The 24,896-nt window shown below is 42.5% G+C and overlaps 1 protein-coding gene across 2 annotated transcripts in view; it reads right to left on the bottom strand.

Moving 5' to 3' along the window:
* Positions 1-24,896, bottom strand: part of CLSTN2 (calsyntenin 2) — a 603,610-nt gene that overhangs the window by 138,745 nt on the left and 439,969 nt on the right. The window lies entirely within an intron of this gene.

A 24,896-nucleotide genomic window follows, 5' to 3' on the forward strand; every position in this document is an offset into this window, starting at 1 on the left:
GGCGTGAGTCTGAGTTCCAGAAGCCCCGTGGAGCCTGAAAAGCTAACTTCTTAAAGAGCTGAACATGTTGTGAAATTAATGCATTTCTCCCCCTCAGCTGGGTTAATGTGTATTATAACTATTTCTCTGCATTATAATTATGAGGCCATGAAAACATCTTCTTTTCCTCAATTGATGGATATTTATTTCTTGAACCCCAACTGCAAGTAAGCCGTGTAGTAAGTGCCTTGTGAAATACTGAAAACTTGAGACACATTCTCTTCCTGACTTGTCAGGGAGACAGTGTGTAGATGTCCAGAAATACCACTCATGGTGCAAGGGAGGGGGGGTGGTAAACATCACACGACACGGGCAGCAAAGAATTCATCTCTAGGCTGCTGGGGGTAAAACACAGACTTGGAACCTCCCACAGACTTGGAGGCTTTGAGTCACGTTCTAGGTTTTCCACTTTGACTCACTGCTGTAGTTGAATTTTGATGACTGTGGGTCTCAGTTGTGTCACCTAGAAAATGGCCTGGGAGATGGTGTTGGAGGAGGGCATCTACTCTGATGCGTCCCAACACTGTTGGCACCGGGGTGAGGTGCCTAGTGTGCACAATTTAAGGGGGGTCCTCATTCTGGAGGCAATCAGGTGTTTTCTTGCCTCTAGTCCAGGCCCTGGCCAGCTGTTCCAGAGAGGAACAGTCTCCTGATGCTGTGGGGAGAAGGGGTAACATGACTGCACGCCTGCTCTGTACCTAGTGCCGAGCTCCGGATCTCCACCTGGGTGACCTTATTCAATCTTGATAGCAAACCTGGAGGCAGGTGCTTTATGCCGATATGTCAAATTAAGAACAAGGAGGAGGAGGAATTAGAGGAGGAGAAAGAGGAAGAGGAGGAGGAGGAAGAGAATCAGAATCAGAGAGGTTATTACTTGCTCCAGGTCACAGAGCTGAAGACAGTGTAAACCCCAGGTATGGCTGGCTGACCCCTGAGCCGGACCCTTTCTCCTCCACCGCACCACTCATAAGCAGCCCCGTAATTTCAAGGGCACTGCACTGAGGATTGCTTCCGATAGCATTCTATATTCCCATTCAGGTCTCACTCTGGAGAGAAATCCCCCATTTTACATATAGGAAGCATGCCCTGATCTCTTACTAACAATGTTTTCTGAGATGGTCAATCAATACCAGTCTTACCTGTAGGCTTTTATTTTTTATTATTTCATCGATCCTCAATTTCATTATGAGCACTCCATTTTCACTACACCCCCTCCTGGCCATTTCTCAGATGTAGGTGTGGAATCATGGACAAGACAGACAGGTTGCAGACTGGGCCCCACCAAGAGGGCCGATTCGCACTCTGTCACTGTTGTTCAGGGTCGGGGGTGACACTGTACTGCCTCTTGGACAGGGTTAAACCTGCAGCCCTCAGGGCGGAAGGGTAGGTTTCATCTGGTTCTCGAGTTTAATTTCTGCTTTGAGTTGGCTGTTGTTGAATGCATGAACTTCTGAAGTGCCTGCCTTATGATTCCCAAGATCAAGGCCAACGTGGGAATATTACCAGCGAATGTGCCCAACCTGGCTCTGGGGCAGTCTCTGGAGTGCCCAACCACTGCATGATTATAGGACCAATCAGACCATTTTTCTTTGAAGAGTCGAGTTAAACTGAAAATAAATGAGGGTCATTTTCTGTTGGAAACATTTGATCACAACTAAAATGGTTCTCGAGACTCAGAAATCCTTAACAAGAGGGAAGGAGAGGACAGAGGAAAAGGAGACACAGGGGAGGGAGAGACATAGGAAGCTTCGGGGCCACACATTTCATCCAAGTCCAGCTCAGTTCAGTTCAATGGACCAGAACTTTCGGAGAGCCAAGCAAGCACCAGGAACTTGCCTGTGGCACCAGAGACACAAAGGAAAGCACTCGGATCCCTTATAACACAAGGACAGCCAATCCTTGAGCACTCATTACCCAGAGGAGACAGCAAGGAAACAAGGGTATGTGATGCTCACGTATTTCTCACCAGCTCAGTATGAGACAAGATTTAGCCTCTTTCGAACAGAAGCTAGAATTCATGCAGCCCTCATCCCACCTCTTCATCTGATACTTGTGCTCCTGTTGCAAAAACACGCATTCAGTTTTTTATCCATTCATTCACCTTGTAGGTATTGATTAGGGACTACGTGCCCAGCACTGGTGAAACTTGGATGAGCAAAACCAAACCCAGTCCTAGCATATATGCTGCTGGCAGTTCAGCGGGGGGGACAATAAGCAATCCGATGATGACATCCCTAAATAAAGAACAGTGATCATGATGCGTGATTGAAGGAGAGCTCCATGGTACTAAGACAGTTCTGACCTGTCTGCCGGGCAGGGAGCACTACCTAAGGATGTGACAGCTGAGCTGAGATCCCAGGAGGAGAAGGAGGGACATGCCCAGGCCAGGAGGGAGGAAACTGAGTTTCAGGCAGAGGGGCAGATGCCCTGGGGGCCCTTCAGCGGGAAAGGACATCTTGAGGCCACCAGGCCTGCAGGGGCCAGGGTGGCAGGAGCACAGGCACTGGGGCAGGGCCAGCTTCACGGGCATGTGACCTGAGAGCCACATGGCACTCCATGCTTAAGAGGACCCTGAGCTTGGTTTAAACCTCTGTTGTTGCCATCTTGAATTCTTAATCATTTTATCTTTGAACTTGTGTTTTGTACCTGAAGTCTGATGGGACAATGCAGCAAGTCCGGGAGCAGAGGAGACAATGATCCATTGTTCGGTCTGCCCCATTTACTTCTAGCGCTCAGGATACCCAGTGAGCACAGAAACTCAGTGCCCTTACACTGTGTGGGAGTTCAGCGGACGCAGTGTGAAGGTAAGCGTATGGTGTCTAGGACTGAGAAAGCAGGCAGCGGACAATCCCGAGAGGTACCTTTCCTGTTGGAACCAAAATTGATTTGAATGCAGAAGGCAGGCAGGGATGTTTTAAGAAACATGACCAACCAAAGAACTCTGTCTTGTCTTTTCCTACTCATGGTACTTCCCTGTAGTAGTCAAACACTTAGGCTGAAGACGGCAGAGAGGAGGAAAGCTAGGACACCCTGCAGTTCCTTTTGTTTGGGGCTGCCCTTCCTACCAGTAAACCGAGGGTAGAGAGCGTGGATAAAATGTGTGCACATCAAGAAGCAAAATAAACACAATTGAGCGCCGTTTGTGTTTGTGTGGCATTTACAATGCTCTGGTAAAGAATTGAATACATAGGCATACGTGAGCTATGAAATGTGAATTCTGTAATTTTCGGAGACTCTGCACAGCAGTTAACTGCTCTTATATTTGCATTTGAAACTGGCATTGCATAGTATATAGATGAATGGTAAAATTCATGCCCATAATTTAGCATTCTAATCTGTCTTTACTTACAACGGTGTCGAGTAGCAAATTAAGAGACCACAAATTGAGAGAGGATCTGTAGAAGGAAGGTCCCGGGATGGAGCGTGAAGGCGGAAGGATATTTAAAATTGCGGGCTCGGGTGCTGGTATGTGACTCACTGGGCTGCCTCCATCTTTTGTGAGGTCTACCACTGGAATGTGTTATTACTAATAAAGAACTGCAGTCGGGGAGAGGGGCAATGTGCATAAAGGGTCTGTAATGGTGACGATAAGTGGGGGTGTCCATGTAAACATGTCACTTCTAAAAAGTGGCTTTCTAATATGCTTTCATGGGTAGGAGAGTAGCGCAGTGATGGATACGCACGCCAGCCAGCAGTGGGCGCTGTGGGGAAGTGAGGCCGGCAGCACTAGGCTGCCAGGCCTCTAGGTGTGACCGGCCCTGACTGTGGCCCCAGGACGCTGAACTCGACTTCCCCAAAGGCCCCCTTGAAAGGCCAGGCCGGAAGATGGGCCCCTGCAGGGCTGGGGGGGGGGGGGGTGGATGAGGCTCTCGCCCCTCCGCACCCCTGTCTGCCTCACAGGTACCTTCTCCTCCTATAGTGCACCCTTGCAACACCTCGGCAGACGCTGCTGGAGCTGCTGCTCAAGTCCTCCCGTAAGAGTCTGGGGCAAATGAATGAAATTGACACATGAATGGGGGAATGAAACAGATTTTTAGAATATATTTTGATCCTAACCTTGAATACCCTTGAACAGCAGGTTGTGTTGATTCCATTTTTCAGATGCGGAAACTGAGTCTCAGAGAGATCAACTAGTTCACCCAAAGCCACTGTGATAGTAAGGACCAGATCAAGGACGGATTTAGACCCTCTGATTCTAACTGCAGCACCTTCTTTGTTCTTTCTTGTTGCCTATCACTGGGCCAGTGTGACATTCTAGGATACCGGTTCTCCAAATGCGATCTGTGGACCCCTGGAATCCCCGATACCCCTTCCGCCGGGTCCACAAAGTCAAAATTAGCTCTCTACTGACATTAATGCATTATTTGACTTTTTCACTATGGTGATAACTTGTACTGATGGTACAAAAGCAACAGTGAACAAACGTGCTGTGCCTTAAGTAGACCTGGCTGAGTTCTTTACCACATAGAGTTGGAGTAAAAAAAGTAAAAAAAAAAAAAAAAAAAGCCAATTTCACCTAAGAATGACTTGAGGGGCACCCGAGGGGTTCATTGGGTTAAGCATCTGACTCTTGATTTTGGCTCAGGTCATGATCTGACTTTGTGAGATGGAACCCAGTATCGGGATCTGCACTGACACAGAGGAGCCTGCATAGGATTCTCTCTCTCTCTCTCCCCCTCTCTCTCTCAAAATAATAAACTTTTTTTGGAAAAAAACACAATGACTTGAATAATGCAGTAAATATTATTGATTTAGTTAAATCTCAGTTCTTGAGTACACATCTTTTTAATATTCTGTGGAACAAAATGGAAAGTATACGTAAAGGACCTTGCACAGCAAAGTATGCTCTAAGAAAAGCATTTGTGTGAGTTGAGTGGGAGCTGAACTAGGACCTTTTTTCACGGAATGCCTTTTTGACTTGGAAGAATGATTTTTAGACAAACTATGTTTATTCAAATTGGAGGGTGTGGCGGACATTGTTTTAAAAGTGAGCCTGTCACTCCAAAGAAAAGAACTGGTAGGATTTGTCACCAGTGACAAAATGAGAACTTTTAATTTGGAAAACTTGTGTCTGCCACATTAAGTTTTAACCATTTACCAATATATTAATATTTTTCTGATGAGATGGTTAGTGGTATTAATGAGGGTGACTGTGTGATATTGTAGAATGAAATACATCGGGTTTTGAAAGATCTACTTGCCAGTGAATCACTGTCTTCCAAACGATCAGTGTGTAGTATTGCACAGTCGTGTTATGGGTAAAACAGCCATTCAAAGAGCGAGTGCAGGGGTGCCCGGGTGGCTCAGTCGGTTAAGCGTCTGACTTCAGCTCAGGTCACCATCTCTCAGTCCGTGAGTTTGAGCCTCGCGTCGGGCTCTGGGCTGATGGCTCAGAGCCTGGAGCCTGCTTCCGATTCTGTGTCTCCCTCTCTCTCTGCCCCTCCCCCGTTCATGCTCTGTCTCTCTCTGTCTCAAAAATAAACGTTGAAAAAAAAAATTTAAAAAGAGCGAGTGCATTTTAATGTAGTGGTCAGTATATGGTAAGTTCCTTGATGCGATTTCAGATTCCTTATTATAACGAACCTTTAAGAAACTATTACTTATGAAGTTCTGGTGTTGTATCCGAGAAGAATATCTACAATTATCCGAAAAGATTTTTAAAATTTCCTCCCTTTTCCAGCTACATACCTGGGCGAGGCTATATTTTTTTCTGCTTGCATACTTCACCTAAACAAATGTATCTCAGCAGACTGAAGGCAAGTGCAGATACGAGGATCTCGCTGTCTTCCAGTAGGCTACACATTGAAGAGATTGCAAAAAATGTAAACAACAATACCACTCTTCTCACTAACTTATTTTGTTTTGGAAAATATAGCCAAACTATGTTATTTATGTTAACATGTAATGAATTTATTATTGTTATTTTTAAGTGAATTAATAGATAAGGACTTGGAAGTTTCTCAGTTTTCTTATATAGTAAATATTAATAGACACAAACCCACAAGACAAAAGCTGTTGGGGGTCCTTAATATTGTTTAAGAGTGTAAAGGGGTCCCGAGACCAGAAAGCTTGAGAATTACCGTTCTTATAATTTACCAACTACGCTTTCCACCCAGATCATGATTCCATATCCCGTTCCTGATGCTTAAAAACACAACCTGTCACCTCTCAGAGAACTCAGAATCTCAGAGCAACACAACGTGCTTTGTATCTTGCAATCGAAGGTTTTGTAGAGGGTGCAGCTAGGCAGAACTTGATGGCTCTTGGAGCCAAAGACACTGGACTCGAACCCTACCTGTCTGGTTAACCACCTGTGTGACCCTGAGCAAGTCACCAACCTCTCTGTGCCTGTTTCTTCATCTATAAAATGAGACGATATTAGTAATAGTCACCTCAGCAATTTTGGTTGTTGGGTGGATTAAATGAGTTAATACATACAAAACACTTAATAGTGCCTGATATGAAGTTAAGTACTACATACGTGTTAACCCTTATCACTGCCATTATACTGAAGAAAAATCACACACTTCTGGCAAATTCCCTGTTCATGTTTGAGAGCTGAAGGGGCTGAATGTGGAGATCATTTCATCAGCAGAAATATTTTGAATCATTCAAGAACAGTCTGCTCCTTGAAATACCTGGCACCTGTCAGCCACAGCTTACACACACCTGCTTTCCTGAACATCCCTGGTCAATGACTATATCCTGTGTCCCCAAAGTCTCATCCAGGCCCTGTACTGCTTCACGGGGAGAGTTTGTGAGGTAGGTTGGCTTTGTCTGTCTGATTTTGCTTGTCTTGGTGGCTGGAGGTTGTTAATGGCCTTTATTGTGCAAGAGTCAAAGGTGCTAAATAGTCAGCTCTGAGAACCATGTTACCCAAAATGGCTATGGTGCCCCCCTTGAGAAACACTGTACCCCAAGCATGTAGCCAGTTTTCTGTTGGAGCTAACGCCAGCTAAGTTTCATGGCCCCAGACCTGTGGAAAATGATAGACCTTGTAAAGGCTTCTTCTCCAGAGTGGTGAGGTGCCTCCAGATGGGGATGATGCCATCTGCTTTCCGCGGCAGGCTGTGGCCTCCAGCAGGCACGCTCAGCAGGCAGTGAACCCTGACCACGCTGCCAGAGGGCTGGGAGGGTGTGCTTTTGAAAGTGTACCCTACACCTCTAGCTGGAGCCATCTGCAGTGACTTTAAGTATAATAAAATGGGAAAGGACAAATGCCAATCACATCAAGAGGCCATCACGTCCAGAATATCCAATCAGGGCTGAATTCAGAGATAAATCTATACTTTAAAAAAGAAAGGGGTGATTTTAAGCCCTCTTGCTCCAGATGAAAACTTAAAATATCTCCAAGTAGAAAGTTAAAGGGGAAGGTTCAATGGATCGTCACTTCTGCTGGTCCTTCGTGTGTCTGGGTGGCGGGAAGATGACCTTGTTTGGGGTCCCCGGCTCTGTTCTTCTCAGCTCTGTGACCTTGGCTGGTTCCTAAATCCCTCTTCATATAACTGAGGATGAACCATGCCTAATCCTAAAAGTGCCAAGAGGCTGCCACGACACACTAAACGTGAAAGCACCGTGCGAAGTATAAAGGTCTACCTGCTTTTTCTTATTGCGATAATAATAAATCCTGCTTCCAGCCTGCAAGTAGCTAAATGCATATTGGCAGCGTACCTTATTTCTCTGAGACACCAAAGTCAGGGGGAGGGGAGGCGTCACCATTTATAGCTTTCTGTCTACTTAGTATTGAGCAAAAGAAAACATACTCTTTTATTTAAAAAGCCATCTTCCTACATTCCAAGATCAAAATTCCCTTTCCTTTTGGAAGATTTAACACTAGTTATTGCATTGCTGAAAAACCAATGAAGACAACGCATTTTTCCTTATTTGGCAACATCTCTTGAACAAACAAATGCTATAACAACCAATCTATATGCTGAGAGACTTGAAGAAGTCCCCCTGGCTCAGCTCATCACAATGAGGTCAAGTAGGACTTAAAGAGATGTCAGACGGTCATTTGCTCCGCCTGGTGCCCAGTGGTCTGGCGTTGAAGGACTCCAGGTACAAAAATGTGCTCTATTCGTCATTCACTCAGCAACTTCCCTAGGCATACATAATATAGTTAAAAGCAGCTGAGTGAATAATAATTTATAAAATTCACTGCAGCTCACATTTATTGAGCATTTACAATGGACCAGGCTCTTACTCCGGCCTACAGTGAAACCAACCTGCATCTTTTGCAGTGCTGACCTACCTGGCCAGGGGCTAGAGATCCGGATGAATCAGAGACTAGCTCTGTGTTCACAGACGGGAGAAGGGGGCAGATGACTAAAGAATTAAGCACAATGAAGTACTCAAAGGCTGCAACAGGTGTCTGTTCTGAGTGTGGGGAGAACACAAAGCACGATGGCCAGTCAATCTCACCTTTACATGCTTCCAGACACAGTTGTGTGCCACCACGGAGCCACCACAGAAGAGTGTTATGGCTGCCAAGGGGAAAGAATATCAGCCTTAACAGCGCCGGTGGGACAGGACCCTGCCTGTGGACCCCGTCATGTCTTCCTCTTGATAATGGCATTTCTGTGCCTTCATTCCTAGCAGAAGGCTAGTACAGGTCATTGCCTGGCCTATGAGATGGCTCTTTCCTAGTCCTGTCGTTCGCTGTGCCCTTGCCGGTAGGAGCCACACCCTTGCTCTCCTGCTGACCTCGCTGGTTGATCCCAAGGTGTCCACAGTTCTGGTCAGGTGTTGCCACATGGCAGGATGAGGGAGGGAGCCAGGAAACCACACTGACTAGGATAGTGACTGAGTTCATAATGACTGAATTAAAAAAAAAAATGTTTATTTTTGAGAAAGAGATAGAGTACCAGGAAGGGAGGGGCAGAGAGAGAGAGAATCCGAAGCAGTCTCCAAGCCCTGAGCTGTCAGCACGGAGCCCGATGTGGGGCTTGAACCCATGAACCGTGAGACCACCACCTGAGCCAAAGTTGGACGCTCACCTGCCTGAGCCACCTAGGCACCCCATAATGGCTGAATTTTTAATGTTTGGCAAGAATGTGTTAAAACCCTGTGTCTCAAAAATTACTGACCTGAATGCAATTACCACATGGGAACACACACATTTCTCACCGCCAAACAGGAACAGGGGACTGTCAAATAAGGGTAGAGAATCTTATTTAAAATGAAGGGCTCTTGTTCGCCCACAGCTGTTAGGTGCAGTTCAGTCAGATTCACTCCATGATCATTATCTGGAATCTACTTCAACTAACCCCTACTTGTCCTTTAGGGGAAGTAATGGATGTTGAAGTGCCTGGAGAGTGAAAAATGTCCTATGCAAATGTCATGGCCCTTTAGCACTCTACAATTATCTCCATCAACAAAGTTTTTGTAAGCATCTACCTCCTGCAGGGAGGGAATCTTAGGAGATACTGAGGTCCCCAGAATTAGGGCCAGGGCTTACAACTTCAGAAAGAGGAGCTATCCATAGGACCAAATAATTCTTTTCTTTTCCTTTTTAAATTTTTTAATGTATATTTATTTTTGAGAGACAGAGAGATAGCACGAGTGGGGGAGGCCCAGAGAGAGAGGGAGACACAGAATCCAAAGCAGGCTCCAGGCTTTGAGCTGTCGGCACAGAGCCCAACGTGAGGCTGGAACCCATGACTGTGAGATCATGACCTGAGTGAAGTTGGGTGCTTAACCGACTGAGCCACCCAGGCGCCCCTCTTTTCTTTTACTTAATCGAAGTATAGTTAACATACAGTGTTATATTAGTTTCAGGCATACACTATAATGATTCAACAAATCTATACATTGCTCTGGTCTCACCATGATGTGTACATTTGATACCCTTTACTATTGCACACATTCTCCCACCCACTTCCCCTCTGGTAACCACCAGTTTGTTTTCTGTATTTATGAGTCTGGCTTTTTTTTTTTTTTTTTTTTTTTTGGTCTCTTTTTTTTTTTCGCTTTTTGTTTCTTAAATTCCACATATGTATGAAATCATATGGTATTTGTCTTTTTCTGACTGACTTATTTCACTTAGCATTATACCCTCCAGATCCACCCATGTTGTTGCAAATGGCAAGATTTCATTCTTCTTTATGGCTGAGTAATATTCCAATATATATTCTATTATCTATCTATCTAGATACAGATAGCACATTTTCTTTATCCATTCATCTATTCATGGACACTTAGGTTGCTTTCGTATCTTGGCTATTATAAATAATGCTGCCATAAACATAGGGGTGCATATATTTTTATCAATTAGTATTTTTCTTTTCTTTGGGTAAATATCCAGTAGTAGAATTACTGGATCATGGGGTAATTCTGATTTTAATTTTTTGAGGAACCTCCAAGCTGCTCTCCACAGTGGCTGCACCAATTCTGCAGTTCCACTAACAGCGCAGGAAGGTTCTTTTCTGCACATCTTTGCCAACACTTGTTATTTCTTGTGTTTTTTATTTTAGCCATTCTGACAGGTGTAAGGTGATATCCCACTGTGGTTTTGATTTGCACTTCTCTGATGAGGAGTGATGTTGAGCATCTCTTCATGTGTTTGTTGGCCATCTGGATGTCTTCTTTAGAAAAATGTCTATTTAGGTTTCCTGCCCATTTTTAATCAGATTATTATTATTATTGGTGTTGAGTTGTATAAATTCTTATTTATTTTGGATGCCAACCCTTTATGAGATATATCATTTGAAATTATCTTCTCCCATTAAGTTGCTTTTTTGTTTTGTTGATGGTTTCCTTTACTGTGCAGAAGATTTTCATTTTGGTGTAGTCTCAATAATTTAATTTTGCTTTTGTTTCCCTTGCCTAAGGAGACATTTCTAGAACAATGTTTCTATGGTCCATGTCAAAGAAATGTTTTCTCCTTGGAGTTTTATGGTTTTGGGTCTCATATTTATGTCTTTAATTCATTTTGAGTTTATTTTTGTGTGTGGTATGAGAAAGTGGTCCAGTTTCATTCTTCTGCAAGTAGCTGTCTGGGTTTCCCAGGACCATTTATCAAAGAGACTGTCTTTTCCCCACCGTATATTCTAGCATACTTTGTCATTGATTAATTCACCATATAAGTATGTGTTTATTTCTGGGTTTTCTATCCTGTTCTATTAATCTGTATGCCTATTTTTGTGCCAGTACCATACTGCTTTGATTACTACAGCTCGAATCTGTAGCATATCTTGAAATCTGGGATTGTGAGGACCAAATAATTAATGAGTGCTAATGAGTTCTCAAGATAAAACAATGGAACATTACAAACTCCTCAATTAACCAGGAGAATACCTGAAGACTAATATTTAAATAGAATTGGTACAAATCATACTGACAGGTAAAACCTTTAAATGTCTTCCGGTCTCCTTTTTCTCAGTATCCAAGCAGGGTCTTAACATACGGTCTCAACACTGAACAAGTCAGAAGTTCTAGTCCATACAAACCTGAAGGTTTTGTTTGCCTCCACCCAGTTTTTTTCTCCACCTGATTTTCTTCAATTAATTTTTCTCATCTACAGTGTCTCTAGGAATTTGGATAGACATGGGATGTAGGTTTCCCTTTGAAGGATGCCTTGTGACTACTCTGCACTTTTCAGGGCAGAAGCCACAAGCCGCCATATGGCTTTTGAACACTTGCTATGTGGCTAGTGTGACAGAGGAACTGGATTTGAATTTTATTTCATTTTTGTCATTTTTGAATTGCTCATTTAAGAATAGTTGCTCAATTCAGTTACTGGAAAACTTTTAAGTATGTCTGGGTATGTGAATCAATTTTTTGCAACTATAAATTATACAAAATCTACAGACAGATCAAGTATTTCCAATGAAAATTTAGAGTCCAAATTGAGATGTCTCGTAAGTGGAAAATACACATCAGATTTGAAAAACTTGTTTTATGGAGAATTTCTCACAAATGATTTTCTATTTGATAACATATTGAAATGATAATGTTAGATATTTTGGGTTGCATACCACATTATTGAAATCAATTTCATCTGTTTCTTTTTATTCATTTAATGTGGCCAGTAGAAAAGAAATAATTATGTATGTGGCTGGAATTACATTTCTGTTGGACAGGATTGCTCTGCCTAATTAATAGTATACATCATGAAGGCTAATTTTCCCATAGAAATAAACATAAAGTAGAGAGGAGGCATTCTATAATAACTGTAGAACTGTTCTGCTTCAATGCTGATTTTTATTTCTCAGCATTATTCCTAATATTTAGAGTAATGCTCCCTCTTAAAACAACTGCCCATTTGGCTTTCTTCAGGTGATTAAGCCAAATTTAGCTCAAGTTCCTGAAGTGCTGTCAGGCTTTTAATTAGCATGGCCTCTTAAAACTTTGGATGGCTTTTATTATAAAACAGAAAATTCTTTGAAGTTTTAATGACACTGCATCGTTAAATAATCACACATTGGTCACTTGTAGAAATTCAGATGTAGGCACTAACAAATGGCTTTTGTGAATTATCATCTAAGGTTGAATGGCAATAGGATTTGAGTTTATAATTCACTTAGTCACCAAAATTAAAAAGGTATAATCCTTTAAAAATAAAGTTTTATTTTCATAACATAAATTTAATAATCTTACATTGGTACTTTATCAACAGTAAAATAATAATCTTATAAAAGAATAATTATATATTGCATGTTGGGTCATATTATGTCAATATTCTTATACTTTTCTAATTAGAATATTAAAATTCACACAAAACGTAATACACTGTGTTTATTTCCCTGAAACTGGGAGGACAGCAAACTTGGGTTGTGAAAGGTACAAATAAAGTGACCTAAGGAGTTCTGCTTCTGATGTGCATAGGCTTCTAACACACGACCCTCTCACAATACCCTTAACCCTGGAAAAATAGCTCCCCACTCCCAAAGACCTGAAGCCTGGGGAGTGACAGATTTTGGAGAGGAGCAGAAAAAGCTACTAAAAATGGGTGAGTTCTCTGATTTTTAATAATTCTTAAAAACGGTGATAAAATTCACATGACATAAAATCTATCATCTTAACCACTTTTGGGTGTATAGTTCAGTATTACTAAGTGCATTCAAGAGTTTTCTGTTTGCTCCCTTGCCCTGAGGGCGGTCACAGTCCTTGTGGAACAAGGGGCTAAAACTCTGATTTCTATCAGATGAGCGGGCCATCTTTCTGGTCAGATGAACGGCACTGCTGGAAGGTGAGGGAGGACTCTTGGAGAGGAGCCAGCCAGGGAAGGGACAGCCCAAACTGTGTTTCAAATACCCAAGTCTCTGGCCGGCCCCAGAACTGTGCATGTGGGGGACAGACTGAAAGCCGTCTGCATTGAGATCTGAACTACTGTCCATACGAGGCAAGAGAGAATTTATAGTTTGAACTGAAGTAAGTGAATTGAATTGCCTGTTAAAACAAAACGTCAACCGTTTTGAAGGAATCCGACAATCCAGTGGCATCTTGGCCCAATGTGCAAAATATCCAGGATATAATCTAAACTTAATTGCCATACGAGGAGTCAGGAAAATGTGACCCTTTCCCGAGGGAAAAGACAACAGGGCCCAACCCCAAGATAGCTCAGCTATTTGTATTTTCAAACAAGTATATTATTTATTCTTATAAGTATGCTCAAGGCTATAAAAGAAAATATGCTTAGAATGAAGGAAAAGATATAAATCTCATCAGACAAATGCAACATAGAAAAAGTAATCTAGTACAAATTCTATAATTAAAAGAGATAATATCTGGGATGCCTGGGTGGGTCAGTTGGCTAAGCATTTGACCCTTGATTTTGGCTGAGGTCATGATCTCATGACCAAGAGATCTGCTCTGGGTGTGGAACCTGCTTGAGAGTCTCTCTTTTTCTCCCCCTCTGCCCCCTCCCACTCACACATGCTCTCTCAAAAATAAATAAATAAATAAATAAATAAATAAATAAATAAATAAATAAACAAATAAAGTAATATTTGAAATAAATTACTCACTGAATGGACTTGATAGAATAGGTAAGTGAATGTGTGATAAATCAATATAAAAGTATCCAATTTGAAGAAAAGAGAAAATAAAGACTGCAAGGAAAGAAACAGAGCTTTGATGACCTGTAAGAAATCTGAAGTAGAAAGAGAAAAAATATTGAAGAAAAATGTAACCTCAGGGACCTATGGGTTGATATCAAAAAGTCTTACATAATAAGTCATTGGAGTCCCAGAAAGAGAAGAGAGGGAGAATGAGGCAAAAATAATATTCAAACAAACAATGGCTGAGACCTTTCCAATTTTGGTGAAAGACATGTATTTACATGTTCAAAAAGCCAATAAATCCCAAGGGAAATAAAGATGAATGAAACTATACCTATCTACCATAAATCTGAAGATAAAGAGAAAGCAGCCACAGAAAAACTGGCATTAAATACATGTGAATGACTGCACACTGATCAGAAACCATGGAAGCTATAGGACCACTGTGTTTAAGGGACTAAAAGAAAAAAAATCTATTAGCCCATAATTCTAGAACAAGAAAAATGGCCTTCAAGAAAGAAGGTGGAGTGAAGACATTTTAGTTCATCTCCACCAGACTGGTCTGTAAGAAATGTTAAAGGAATTTTTTTTTTTACTAGCAAAAGAGAAATGATATTAGGAAAACATGAGTCTTCAGGGATAAAGGAAGATCATCAAGAAATGTAAGTATCTAGGTAAGTCTAAGAAACTATTTTTCTCCTCCTATTTCTTTAAAATATATACATGATTGTTTAAAGTAAAATTATAACATTGTGTGTGTGGCTTATAATACATATAATTATAACACACACAAGCACTATAGCATAAAAGATGGCAAGAGAGAGGTGGTAAATGTATCTATATGGCTGCAGCATTTCTGCAGTTTGTACAAAGTGGTAAAATACCAATTCTAGGAAGCCTGTGAAAATTTATAGATCTATACAGAGAGCAAGTAACCACTAAAAATAAAGGAAAAGAGGTATAGCTAAAAGTCAGTGATAAACCAAAGTGGAATTCTAAGAATATTTAAAGAATCCCAAAGAAGGCAGGAAAGAAGCAACAACAGAGAAACAAGTATGGGAGGTTAAACAGGTAACAGATAATGAAATGGTATATCTGAATCCAACCACATCAAGAATTACATGAAACATTCCAATAAGAAGGCAGAGATTACCGGAATAAAAATGTAAGCAATAACTATATGGTGCTGTCTACAAGAGATGCACTCTAGGTATAAAAACACAAATAGGCTAAAAGGAGTAGGTAGGAAAGATATCTGATACAATGGTAAGTACAGGAAGGCAGGAGGTGATTAATTAATATCAGATGAAACTGATGTCGAACAAATGTTGCCAAAGAAGGGCATCTCATAATTACAAATGGAAGAGATAACTATTATAAAAGCACATGCATCTAATTACAGAGCCTCAAAACATGAAGCAAAAATGGACAAACTTAAAGGAAGAAATAGACAATTCTGCAATCATAGGAAAATTTTAGTAATTGATAGAATAAGAACACAAAAAAACAATCAATAAACTCACAGGTAACGTAACCAATGCTATCAACCGCTTTGTCCTAACTGATATTTATAGACCATTACGTCCAGCTGTAGAATGCACACTCATTTCAACCTCACATGTCATGTTCACAAAGACCATGTATAGGCCATAAAATGACCCAATGAATTTAAAAGCTGAAATCCTAGAGTATGTTCTCTGACCATAATGGAACTAAATTGGAAATCAATAACATTTAACTATATGCAATCTAAAGAAAGCCCAGATATTTGGAAATTAAACAATACACATTTAAATAATCCATGCAAAAGAAGAATTGAAAGAGAAATAATTAAAACTCAAAATATTACAAATCAAACATATTGAAATTTGTGAAATGCTGTTAAATTGGTGCTTAAACACTGATAGATTTAAATGTATCTATTACAAAAGAAGAAAGAGCTAAAATCAAGAAGGTCCTAAAAGTGTAAAGCAAATCCAAAGTGAGTTAAGGAAAAAAACCCCTGTTGATTATGATCATATTTAAATCACATATTAGATCATTTAAAATTTTTTTGTAGAAGATCTTCCCACAAGGAAACTCCAGGCCCAGATGGTTTCTTTGGTTTCTATCATGCATCCAAAGAAGAAAAACACTAATCATATATCATTTTGTTTTTAAGAAATAGAGGAGGAGGGAACGCTTTCTCCTTTTCAGAGGCTGGCATTACCCTAATACCAAAAACTGGCATAGACACTACAAGTGAAGAAAATTACAGACCCCTGTCTATCATGAACATAAACACAAAAATCCTCAACAATGTATTAGTAAATTTAATCCATCTCTATAAAAAGGATTATGACTAAGTAGAATTTAACCCAGAAACCCAAGTTTCGGTCAATGTAATTTACCATACTAACAGGAGAAAGGAGAAAAACCATATGGTCCCTTCAATAGATGTAAAAAAAAAAAAATTTGCCAAAATTCAAAATGCATACCCAGTAAAATCTCCCAGTAAACTACAAATAGAAGAGGAGTTGTTCAAACTGATAAGGGGCACCTGTGATAAATTTACAGCTAACATCATACTAATGGTGAAATATTAGATCCTTCCTTCCCAAGGTAAGGAACAAGGCAGGAAGCCTGTCCACACCACTTGATAGTTCTTGAGTGCATATTATGTGCCAGATACTGTGCCGGTGGCTTTAGAGAAGAAACCCTTTGTGCAAGGACCAAATTTCCTCCCATTACAGAGATGAGTATGTTGGCACACAGGGAGGGGAGACTTGCCCAGTGTCATAACGTAATCGTAAGCCACGATTTAACTTCTGATCTCCCGGACTTCAGAGCATGCCTCTTCATCACAACTCTTTTCTCAGTAGCATGGCGATGATTATTAAAGGAAGCTAGACGCAGAGTAGAAGCTTCTGGGTCTGGCTTCTTCACACTTTCCCCTCTCAAAGGCCGAGGGGCAAAAACCATGGCCTGTGCTTGTCAGGCCGGAGCCTGGCAGACGCAGCAGGCTCACTGGTGTGTGGTCTCCAGGAGACGCAAAACAGCCCTGCCTGATTTATGTGCCTCCATCAAAGGCGCCATGCTGTCCATCAATAGGAATATTCAAATTATAATGGTATTTCGCTACTAAAAGGGAGTCTGATTGGCTCATTTTCATTATTTAGAGGCAGTTAATTAAAAGCCCAGCCGATATTTATTTTGCTCCTTTCACATCACCAGTGATTTCTGGCTGCTAGGCTTTCACAGCATTACAGTTTTATGACTTGACACGGCTTATAGCGGGTTTCTTATGGTTGTGTCTCCCATTACTTTAATTTCAAGCATGGCATTAAAGTGCTGTAAGATTTCAGCCATTACTGGTAAGTGTGAACCCATCGTGGCACCCATCTTTATGAAAGAACAGACTTTACGGGATCATACTCCAGGGAATGGACCCAGGTTCCTTCTACAGGGAGAGTATGAGGGTTCAGCTTTTGAGCAGGTGAAAGATCGACCCCAACTGTTCTACTGGCCAGTAGCAGGTAACCTTAATGTGAGGCCCATTCAGATATTTCATTATCTCCTAATGATCGAGAAGGAGTTACTATGCCCAAAAATGGCCCATTTCAACTGGTGACATTTCCAAGAAAGCTAATGTTTTATTTCTCAAGAATCATGCTAATTTTGCAATTCACTCTATAAACTATCTAAATACAATATGACATTAACATTGTTTACCTTTGCATCTTTGAATAGAATTAACTCTACAAGAAAATGTATCATGTTTATCTGGTGATTCCATACCTGCTTCAGGCAGAGAGAAGCCTTGCTTTGAAACTGTTGCTTGAAGGTTAACTTAACAAGGAGCCAACTGGTGATTAATACTCAAGGTTTATAATCTGTAAATTAAGGAGGAACTAAAAACAGTCTCTTTTTTAGAGCCAAAACAGGCTCTTTGCCGTTTACCTGTAAACAGAAACCCGTGGAAACAGAAAGGCTTGCAAGCTGCCCAAATGAGAGATTAGTAAGTAGCTGTTACTGCCATTTGCAGTCTTTGTTGCCAAAAAAATGAGGGGTGCCCGGGTGACTCAGTTGGTTAAGTATCTGACTCTTGATTTTGGCTCAAGTCATGGTCTCCCGGTCATGGGATGGAGCCCTGTGTAGGGCTCCATGCTAAGCATGCCAATCCTGCTTGGGATTCTCTCTCTCCCCGTCTCTCTGCCCCACCCCCTCTCACTCATGCTCTCTCTCAAAAGAAAGACAAAAAGAAATAGCCATCCTAGCTGCTCTTGGCCAACTAACGAAGAACACTTCTTTGTATCAGGAGAACTCCTATAGAAGCTTCAAAACCCAGTTTAAGCATTACCTCTTTTGAGGAGCCTGTGCGGGCTTCTCAGGCTGAGATAGCAGCTCTCCCATGCCTCATGCTTCCCTGGCTCCCTGCACATTTCGTCCTGCATTGTCAATTGTGTCCACACATATTTTTTCCTTTTAGAGGTCCCAGAGGCAAGAATCTGTACTTACTCATCTCCTTGACTTTACTGCCCAGTTTAAGGCCTGGCTTAATAGAGGTGCTCAGGGAATTCTTGCTGGATGTCAAAGAAATAAAGTCTCAATCAATTCAAAGGAGTGTGGTATGATGGTTAATACCAGAGTCTTGGTATCAGAAATGACTTGTCTTCAAGTATGAGCTCCGACTTCCCTAACTCTGCGATCATTGGCCAAAATGCATTAACTTCTCTAAAGTTCAGTCTCATTGTCCATTAAATGTGAACAAAAACAGAACCCACTATCTTGGGCTATTATGAAGTTTAAAATCAACAAGTTTAAAATCAGCAGGCTGGCACAGAGAAAGGGCACAGTAATTGCTAACTCAGTGGTAGCTCCTCGTGCTGAAGCTGACACTCATTTTCTCCTGATTGCGACCTCGCAAGAGAGAAAGAGCCTCTGAGAGGGTCACCAGGTGGTGTCAGAAAGATTCCAGCAAGGCCATCACTAAGACTCTGCTTCCAGGTTTCTCTTTGCCAGCGCTCACACCCCACCTCCTTCAAGCAGCCTCATTTGCAGGTCTGTTTAGCCCCTGTCCCAGACCCCCCGCTTGCTTCTGGGGCCCTGAACGGTGAGCCCCTGCGGTGGACAGCTGTTCCAACTACCAGGGATCCTCTCATGTCTGCCCGCCTCCCTGTACTTATCTTTGTAACTTACTTCTTCTGAGCTGATTCCACTGCTCTGTCCTTCCCCAGTTCGCCACGGACACTCTCACGCTGCCTGCATGATCTCCCCAATGATCCTGCTGTCAGGGTGTAGTCACCCCATTTGGCAGATGCGTCATCTGAGGAATAGAGCAACTGAATGCCTTATTCACACCGGGATCCGGCCCCACGTTTTCCCAGTCCTGGTACTCAAACTCTACGCCAAGCCACCTCCTTGTATAGCAAAGCCTCTGGAATCGATGAACAACCTGCAGGTACACAAGACCTCATATTTCCACTCCCTGACAAGTTTTGCCCATAATCCATATGCTGTGCTGAAGTTCCCAAATGTTCAGGTGGGGAACCCCAAAGGGGCAGAGGCATATTTTAAATGTTTAATTCAAATTAAGGCTGGTGTCAGGAAAATCCATATTTTGAGCCACAGAAGAAAGAGAAATGGCAGCCCAATCAATATTACAGAAGTATATGGACTCTTTTACTGTTCTATCAATTCCTGGAGCTAATAAGTCAGCATCTCAGGGGACAGCTTCGGAGTTTAAAACAAAAGTTCAGAGGCCGCTGCCTGTCAGGCATGATTCCAGCTTTCGTTCTGATCAAGGTGAGTAGGAGATGAAGGGCCTTCTCACACATGGCCCAGACGACCCCCGGGCACCTCTCATCAACACCGGGACGGCTTGGCTGATAACAAGCACCTCCGCCGTGGCCGGCTAATTCTTCATCTCCTTGTCATCAATACTGCCGGCAAAGCCCCCACAGAAGGCACGCAGATTAAAATGTTAAATCAAATCCAGAAGAGAAATTTGAAAATCAATTTTAGGTTCCCGAAGAAAAGGCCAGGGAGGATAATTAAGACTCGTAACTCCCAGGTTCAGCTGCTTTATTTTCTAATTCTGGAGCAAAATAAAACGATTATTTTCCAAGGAATCGGCTGGAAGAAGAATGCAATGGTAGAGCAGCCTCCGTGACTGAGAACCAGGGTGGCCAAGATGCTCCCAGTTCACGGACATGCACTCCAGCGAGCCACCCTATCAGCCTACGGACTTGGGACGCTCTCTCATTTTCTTTTCAGGTACCTTTTTTTCCCCCCTCGGCAACAGAAAGCCAATGCAAATGTGAAAGGTTGGCTGCTTCCAAGTTTACAGTAAATAAGTTGAAAGAGCTGTAGATTACCCAGAGCTGTAGCTCCCCGATGTCAGGAGCTAATGCATTCTCAATGTAACCCATTTGCAGCAGAGCCAAACTCTGCTTTGACATTTTCCTTCGCTGCACACGGATATTTGTATTATTGGTGCTTTGCTCTTGCTCTCATTTGCCTATTGTGATTCACACGGACCAGCAATGCTAATAGGATGCTTCATTTCCTCCGTGGGCCAGTGCAGGATAAATCACAGCTTCGTGATCCATTTCACCGTACGGTAAATACCCTTATGCTGCTGCTTACTTTCCATGCAAAACATACGTGAATGCAGTTCACTTTTAAGCTACCCAGAAATGCAAAGAGAGAGAGAATTCCTCCCTCTCTCAGTAGGGGGTATTTGTAGAAGACCTAGAAGAATTTAATTCCCTGGCTCCCGGCGAAGGTCACATAATTATGTCATCCCCAGTGAGCTCCAGAATTTGGCATACCCCAGAAGAGGAAAATTGACAGAAGGAGTCATTTTTGCAGCTCCCCGGAATTATTAATGTCTCTACTGATTGGGAAGTCTGCACTTCATGTTTCTACACAAATTTATCGGCAGTAGTTTTTCAGTTTTTCATCTTGCTTCAGCTTCCCGAATGGTATTTGGCTTAGAACTTCCATGACAAGCTTGGAGTTCAACTACTTCTATCTTTTGTTACTTGTATTCTCCCGGTCAATCACACTTCATGCATGGGATATTAGGAATCACGAATGCACACCTATTCCATACTGGACACTGCAGAAGAGGCAAAAGGAATGGGACTCCATCACTGTCCTGTAAGCTGCTATCTCCTTAGGAAGAGGAGCTGGGTGTACAGGGAATCCGAGGGCTTTAGACCAGAGAAGAAAGATTCAGAGCTCTTATGCCAATATTTCTCAACCTCAGGTTTTCAAGGATCACCTTCGTGATTTTGGCTAGAGTTGAGGAAGACTTGTGATATTTTTACTTCATAATTTTAACCAGATTTGATTGTTTCTACTTCAAATAATTTCTAAAGAAGACTTTATTGCTATTGTTTGGAAAACAACACAAGCAGCCACAAAGAGAGAAAGCACTGTTTATGCATTATTTCTAGTATGACGGCTTTACCCTCACAGTGAGGAAATAGACATGTGTCCATTTCATTAAAATGGAGTAGGATAAGTACAACAGAGAGAAGAGGGGAGGGAGCAATTAATCAACTGTAGGGGTAAGGGAAGGCTTTCTAGAGGAGGAGATTCCTAAACTGGGCTAGAAGGATAACTAGGAGTTCATTAGGAAGACCAGAAAACCCTCCATACTCCATTGTGGTCTTACTTGTGTCTAGAACCAGCTGCAGTGTCTTGCTGTTAATTTAACTGCTGTTGTCTCTGTAACATGCAGAGACAGCACCTTACTGATTATCCAACATGGACATCAAAATCTATTTGCACCAACACTTTTCAAACTGCTTAGGCTGTTGCAGACATGCTCTGATCATTCCTCTTGTGAAACAACTCTAAAATGTTGCCTGTTTTCACATGCAGCATCTCTCATATGCTTTGATTATTGTGATTTATTTTAAGGTTTATTTATTTAAATGGTTATTTATTTTTGAGAGAGAGAGAGAGCACAAAATGGGAGGGGGGTGGGCACAGAGAGATGGGCACAGGGGGAAGACACAGTATCTGAAGCAGGGTCCAGACTCTGAGCTATCAGCACAGAGCCCGATGCAGCTTGAACTCACAAACTGAGATAATGATCTGAGCCAAAGTCAGACACTTAACTGACTAAGCCATTCAAGTGCCCTTATTTAATTAATTTGAGAGAGAGAGAGAGAGAGAGAGAGAGAGAGATATGAATGAGTGGGGGAGGGGCAGAGAGAGGAGAGAGAGAGAATCTCAAGCAGGCTCCATGCTCTGTGCTAAGCCTGACACAGGCTCAATCCCATGACCTTGAGATCATGACCTGAGCTGAATTCAAGAATCAGACTCAACTGACTGAGCCACCTGGGTGCCCTGTTGTGATTTATTTTAAAAACCACACCGCAGCTACTCTCCTTCCCCCAGGTTGTGATTCTCTGCTAGGGTCAGAAGCCCAGCCTCTCTAGCTTGCCAAGAACTTGCCGTGAACTAAAGGGCACTGACCTCAGGAATGCCTGGAGATTTGGTTGTGGTGACAACCCTGAGCTGAAGAATCTATTCGCTGGTCACCTGGTAGGGGATAATCCCCCAAAGCCTTTTGCTTGGGTTTCCCTCATTTCTCCCCTTGGGGGGAACACAATCATTTCACTGTTCTCACAGAGCATGTGTGAAGTAGGCTTGAAAACATGGAGTTTATGCCAAGGATAGCAGCCTCTGGTGTTTCCTCTTGGTGCAACACCATGTGTTTGTAGAACGTAGGTTTTTAGTAGGGTTATCCTATTAACCTGAGCCCCCAAGGAATGAGGCAGAGCACAGACCACAGACACAAAGGTAGTGGTGGCTGCAGGGGTGCTTGTCAATTTCCACGAAAATGAACCAACTTCTTTCACAAATCGCATTGATTAAATATCACTCGGTTGAAAGTAGAAGCTATGAGTCATTCATTTTCCCCAAATGATCAGCTTCTCTCAGTCTTATGAGGCCACATCTCGTCTGGGGAAACAGTGTCTTCTGTTTCCATCCATTGGATAACCACAAAATAGTCCCCAATACCTTCTCAGTGTGCAAGACCTTGGCTGGGTGGGAGGTAGTCCATGGAGAATAAAACTGACAGAGACCCTGCAGTCTGGGACCTGGTCTGATGGAAAACGGCAAATATAAATGACTAAACACAAGACTGAAGATATGGTTATAAGTTGGGTTAAATGTTAGGAAGGGAATAAACAGGAAAATAACTGGGGGAGGGGATAATGAGTGAGTAAAGAACGAAAAGAAATGAGATAAACTGGGGAATGGGGAAGGAGGGTGGAGGGTAGCTGCATAGTGTATTTTAGGTAGAAGAAACAACAGTGTGAAGGCCCTGAGGCAGAAGGGTACAAACTTCCACTTAGGGAACAGAAAGAGTCTGAACATGGTGGTGTCAGTGGCAGGAGAAGAGTTAGAGAGGTAGGAATGGACATATCATGTTTTTCCAATTCAAGGCTCTCTAGTCTGACCCCAAATTTATTCTTTGAGGACCCCTTCCTTCTTCCCTCCCTTCCTTTCGAGAGAGAAAGAGCACAAGCCAGGGAGAGGGAGAAAGAGAATCCTAAGTAGGCCTGGAGCCCTACGTGGAGCTTGATCTCATGACCATGAGATCATGACCTGAGCTGAAATCAAAAGGTGGTCATTTAAATGACGGAGCCACCCAGATGCCCCAGGACCCCTTGCTTTCTTATACCCAGCAGGACGCAGGGCAAATGTGGCCTGTGTGAGGTTGTTTAAAAATGGCAAGCTCCAACTGTTGATTCTGCAAGCTTTGATACATCACTAGCCCTGTGTCTGGTCCTACGCTCTTCCTTGCTTGGACACCTAGTTGGTCATTCTGGGAGACCTCTGCTGACATGCCACCCTTGGACCCTCTACAGTGTGGAGCTAGCTAGAGGTGCAGGGTCAGCCCTGGTTGGCTCAGGCCAGACTCTCCCCTGAATGGAATGCCTATGTGGCCTGGAAGTGGTAGCTTCATAACAATGATGAGAAAAAATCATCTAAAATCAGCTAGGTGTCATGTTGCATGCTTTACACATATTATGTCCTATAGACCTTGCGATGACCTTGGAGTTAGGTGTTCTTTTTAACTTCCGTTTAACAGAGTAAGAGGTGGCCGAAGTTTGGAGAGGTTTTGTGATTACCAAGGTTATACACTTAGTGGGTGGCTGAGTCAGCCTTAGAAATCATTGTAGACTGAACTGTGTATCCGCCCGCCCCCCCACAAAGACACCTTGAAGTCCTAACTTCAGAATGTGAGTTTATTTGGAAATAGGGTCTTTATAAAGGTAAGCGAGTTAAAATGACATCATTAGGGCGGGCTCTAATCCAATATGATGGTGTCCTTATAAAAAGGGGTTAATTTGGACACAGAGGTAGCTATGCACAGAGGAAAGATGCTAACACAGAGCAGAAGGTGGCCATGTGACTGGGGAGATGCATCCACAAGCCAAGGAATGCCAAGGATGGCCAGCCAATGGCCCGGTTGACATCACGATTTCAGATTCTAGCCTCCAGGACAGTAAGACAACATATTTCTGTTGTTTTCAGCCACCCAGTTTGTGGCACTTTGTTATGGCAACCCTGGGGCACTAATATAGAAATCAAACCTGAGGCAGATAGACTCTTTCTGAGCTACAAATCCTGTGACCACATTTTCCCTCTGCTGCCATTGAAGTCCACCTTGGTCCTATGTGGGAGCCTTGGGGGCTGAAGAGGGAGAGAAGGTCTTGGAAGGAATGTCTGGTCCAGCCATGGAAGTTCTCATATCTGTGTCCCCTTCTGCTCCATTACTTCTGTGTGAGCAGATGTGGTTCTAGCATACAGGGAAGCTCCGAGCGTGCTTGTTAAGTACATGAGGAA

This window comes from Panthera onca, chromosome C2 (genome assembly GCF_046562875.1).
Source record: "Panthera onca isolate mPanOnc1 chromosome C2, mPanOnc1 haplotype 2, whole genome shotgun sequence".
NCBI lineage: Eukaryota > Metazoa > Chordata > Mammalia > Carnivora > Felidae > Panthera > Panthera onca.